This window comes from Otolemur garnettii, unplaced genomic scaffold (assembly GCF_000181295.1).
Source record: "Otolemur garnettii isolate 467f Iridium unplaced genomic scaffold, OtoGar3 scaffold00006, whole genome shotgun sequence".
In the NCBI taxonomy this organism is placed as follows: domain Eukaryota; kingdom Metazoa; phylum Chordata; class Mammalia; order Primates; family Galagidae; genus Otolemur; species Otolemur garnettii.
This window is the reverse complement of record NW_003852401.1, coordinates 21092296-21097584: the sequence shown is the minus strand read 5'-3', so window position 1 is coordinate 21097584 and position 5289 is coordinate 21092296.

Below are 5289 nucleotides of genomic sequence, written 5' to 3'. Positions count from 1 at the left end.
GCTTGAGCCCAGGAGTTGGAGGTTGCTGTGAGCTGTAATGCCACGACACTCTACCCAGGGGGACAGCTTGAGGCTCTGTCTCAAAAAAAAAAACAAAAAGGGATCTTGAGTAAATATTGTAGATGGGTACTGTTGCCTATTGCCTGATTTTATATACTCACAGAGGAGTATGAAGGTGGGCCAGCTTTGTTTAAAGGAAGAAGGATGGAATTCATGTCTAGGTTTGGGAGCCAACATTAATTTTTTGTGTTTGTTTTTGTTTTGTATAGATCCCTTAAGGCTGAAGCTGGGGGCTTAGGGTGTTGCTGGACAATTGGTCTAACTAGGAAGCTCTGAAATGGAAGATTCAGGACCTGGTGACAATGGTCAGCTAGAGGGAACAACTCCAACAAGCCAAGTGGCCTGGGATTTAGCAGTGCTGGCAGGAAAGGGCATCCCAAAAAGCATATAAGCCAAATCTGTAAATCTGTTTTTTCTTTAGAGCCCCTATGACCTGAGCTGTCCTTGAAGATTAGAAAGAGAGTAATGGTGCCTCACTCTTCTCTCTCCCTCAAACCTTGGGTTGGTACTCCCTACTGTGTACTTACCTGTAGCTAGGTGGACACAGAAAAGAAGTCCAACTTCATTGCTAGCTGAAGCCACCATACCAGGTTATCATTTACCATTGCCAATTAAAAAAGAGGTTCTGAGATGTTTGGAAACAAATGGAATTGAGACAATGTTGATTCTTGTTTTTTTAAGAGATGGGGGAAGAGTCTCACTATGTTGCCCTAGGCTGAACTTGCACTTGAACTCCTAGGCTCCAGCAATCATCCCACTTCAACCTCCAGAGTAGCTGGGACTGTGGAGATGTACACTGCACACCACCAACTGGTTCTTCTGAGGAAAAAATCAAATTGAAACTTCACATCATACTACACACCAAAGGGGGGAAAAATCAAGTAGAATTCAGAATCAAGAATAGACAATTTTTTGCCTATCACAAAAATAAGGTAAATATGATTAAATAATTATAATAATTAAAACTCAAAATAAATAAGGACTCTTTAATCCAAAAAGAAGTAGAAAATATCGTAAAGGGAAAAATAACATGCTACACAAAGTTGAAAACTTCTATACATCAAAAACCATCATCAAAAGGGCTGAGTGTGATAGGTCATGCCTATAATCCTAGCACTTTGGGAGGCTGAGGTAGGAGAATCACTTGAGCCCAGGAGTTAGAGGCCAGCCTGGCTAATACAGCAAGATCCCATATCTACAAAAAGTGCTCATTGTGGTGTACACTTGTAGTCTTAGCTACTCTGATGGCTGAAGCAGGAGGATTGCTTGAGCCCAGGAGTTCAAGGCTGTAGTGAGCTATGATCCAGCCATTGCATTCTAGCCTGAGCAACAGAAAGATGCTGTCTAAAACAAGCAAGCAAATAAAAACAGTCGCCAAAAATAATGAAAAGTTTGAAATGACAAACTCAGGAGATGATTTTGAATAAATTTATAAAACAAGGGGATAGTATATTTTATCCTCTCTCTGTATTTATATGGGTATGTATATGTATGTGTGTGTGTGTGTGTAAAACATAGTTAAAAAAAAATGTGGCAGGGCCCATAGCTCAGTAGGTAGGGTGCCAGCCACATACACCAAGGCTGGCATGTTCAAAGCCAGCCCAGGCAAGCTAAAACAACAATGACAACTGCAACAAAAAAAAAAAAATAGCCAGGTGTTGTGGCAGGTGCCTGTAGTCCCACCTACTTGGGAGCCTGAAGCAAGAATCGCTTGAGTCCAGAGTTTGAGATTGCTGTGAGCTGTGATGCCCCAGCACTCTACCAAGGTGACATAGTGAGACTCTGTCTCAAATAATAATAATAATAATAATGCCTTCATAGAAAAATACATAAATTATTCACTCTTAGTATCAAAGTAATGCATATGAACATTTGAACCATTTTTAACTTATCACATTGAAAACTTTATTTGTTAAATTACAATAAGCACTCCTGGCAAAAGTTTAATTACTAGGCACTTTCATATTACACTAGTGGGATACATATTAGAAAGCAATTATACAAGATGTACCAGGAGCCTTGATTCAGGATTCACGATTTCGATGTACTAATTTCACATATAGGAATCTATCAAATATCACAGATGTGATTTTTAAAAAAAAGATGCTCATCTCTACTAATCTAATACGTAGAAGTGGATTCATTCATCACACAAAAGTAAAGGAAAAGTCAAATAAATTATGGTACATTCAGAGTTTGGAACATAATAAGGTATTAAATATAATGTGACCAAAGTCTGTTTAATTATGTGGGGGAAATAAACATATTATAAATATTAAAAGAAAGAAAAAATGAAGATATAAAATTGAATAGACAGGAGTATACCAGTGGAAGGAAATATACTGAAGAAATAAGGGTGGTTATATCTGGGTGATTTTCCCCCCTCCTTATTTATTTCTCTATTTTTAACCTTTTCTACTGTGAGTTCAGCATTCCCTTTAAGAGCCATGAGCCTGAGGTCAGTCTCCAGCAGCCCTATGCCTAGGAAGGAATTTGCCTGTGGAGCATGGTCATTTTAATCCTTAGGAAGGCAGTGCTTAAACTGATTCCAACATGCTTGTAATCCAGCAGGGGAATGTCATGTCAAACAGCTAATCTCTGGCCTGTGCTTCTCAAACACATCTTTAGACTAAAATGTGTAGTAAAGATTCAGTAATTAATTGCTGAACTAATTTTACAAAGAGAATTTTCACTTAATAATCATTCTTTAGGCTTGGCGCCTGTGGCTCAAGCAGCTAAGGCCCCAGCCACATACACCTAAGGTGGCGGTTCGAATCCCCAGCCCGGCCCGCCAAACAACGATGGCAGCAACCAAAAAAATGCCTGGGCGTTGTGGCGGGCACCTGTAGTCCCAGCTACTTGGGAGGCTGAGGCAGGAGACTCACTTGAGCCCAGGAGTTGGAGGTTGCTATGAGCTGTGATGCCATAGCACTCTATCCAGGGGGACAGCTTGAGTCTCTGTCTCAAAAAAAAAAAAAAAAAATCATTCTTTAAATTCAGCCCATGACATGGGAGAAGAATTGGTGCATATACTTTAAAATGGCTTTGGATTTTGAATTTTCTTTTCCCTCCTTCATAGCATATTACCTCGATTAAAGGTGACAAACCCAGGAACCTGGAATTCTCTAGGGATTCAATTGGGGGTGGTGGGCAGACACCCAGGCTTTGTTTGCATTTCTCCATTGAGCAAGAGGCAGGTAAATTAAGACAGAGGAAATGACTCAGCACTTTGGGGGCTGGGGAAGCTGACTTATGTGAATTTGCTCCGTGCTGAAACTGGGTTGTTTTAGTCTACTAAAATATTAATGAGTGCATGCAGTGCCAGAACCCAGCACATTGAAGAGTGAACACCCAGAGACACCCATCTCTTCCCAAAGCCCCCTCTAAGTCACTGTCTTCTCCTATGACCCCATGAACCCCTCATGCAGGCTGTCTGTCCTGGACTGGTTTCACTTGGCCTTCATGCTTTGTGACCTTCTTTGGGTCCTTGCTTGCCCAAAATAGCCTCAGCAGCTGCTGCTTTTCCAAGATGCCCAAAGGAGAAAAGAGACAACAACAGATCTTACATGAAAATGACAAATCTCTCTCAAAGATCTTGAAATACCTCTCAATGTGTGGTCTGAGAACCACATAACACAGGAGCCACCTGAGGACCTGCTAAAAATTCTTCTTCTTATGTCCTATCCACCTACTGCGTCTCCCTCTCTAGAGGTAGGATTCTGTGTTTTGTGATCCCACGTAAGATAAAATGGTGGACCATGGTATAGTCAAGGGTCTTTATGTCTGGTCCATACATGTAAGAGGGCAGCTGCGCCAACTATGATAGAACCTGGGCCAGATCGCCCCTCCTTTGTGCATGCCAGGCCTGCACTTGTCATCTTCGCCCTGGTTGCTCATGCCCACTCAACCCCTTTATGCCTCCTTCCCACATGGACAGAAGGACTAGGTAGCACCTTGACACATTACATTGGATAATAGGGATACAAGAGGCAATCGGATGCTGTGTTCAGGACATGGGCACTGCACTCAAAACGTTTCAGTATGTGATGCTCAACCACGCACCTGCTGTGTAACTCCCAGTGAATCACTTAATCTTACTGTGCCTCAGTTTTCCCATGTGAGAAATGGGACTAATAGGACTGTTATGAGGTCCTACACCAGGAGCCCTAGTAAGAAGAGCACAAGATGTGTCTGCTGTTGGTATTCTGTGGTTGGAATCTTCACCTGCGTGGCATTAGGAAACTGAGACGATAACGTCTTCAAAATCCTCCTGACAATTCTTGTAGTTGGCCAGGTGAGTGAAAAAAAATGGAAAGTGCTTGGCCAAAATCATTAATACCAATCTAATTTCAAGTTGCTGAAAGGCAATGGACATCTGCCTGAAGGAAACTCGATTTATATCTTTACTTAAAGAGTAACCATTTAATTAAAAATAGCTACACCACTCTTTGTTCTCTTTACCCCTAGAAATACAGCATCCCTTATCCCTACAGGTACATGCCTCTTCATTACTGCCTTCTTAGAGAGAGATCTTGTACAAGATCTTTCTTTAGTTTTTTTCTTTTTTTTAGAGACAGAGTCTCACTTTGTCACCCTCAGTAGAGTGCGGTGGCGTCACAGCTCACAGCAACCTCCAGCTCTTGGGCTTAGGCGATTTTCTTGCCTCAGCCTCCCAAGTAGCTGGGACTACAGGCACCCGCCACAACACCCGGCTATTCTTTTGTTGCAGTTTGGTCGGGGCCGGGTTCAAACCCACCACCCTCAGTACATGGGGCCAGCACCCTACTCACTGAGCCATACATGCCTCCCTAAAAACCTATTTTCCTGTCTCAAGTCTTACTTCCCCTTGGTACATTAGCAATGATGAACAGAAAGCTAGAAACACCAAGAATAGGTTCTCTATTTTTTAAATAATAAAGATGTATTTACAAATAGGAGTCAGCCCTAAAAAGGAATGACATACTGATACATGCTATCACAGGGATGAGCCTCAAAAACGTTATGCTAAGTGGAAGAAGCTAGACACAAAAGGTCACATATCATCTGATTCTGTTATCTGACATATTCAGAATAGGTAAACCCATACAGACAGAACACTAGTTTGTGATTACCAGAGACAGAGAGGGAGGGAGGATGGAATCAGCCACTTAAGAGGTACAGGGTTTTGGCTCGGCGCCTGTGGCTCAAGCGGCTAAGGCGCCAGCCACATACACCTAAGGTGGTGGGTTC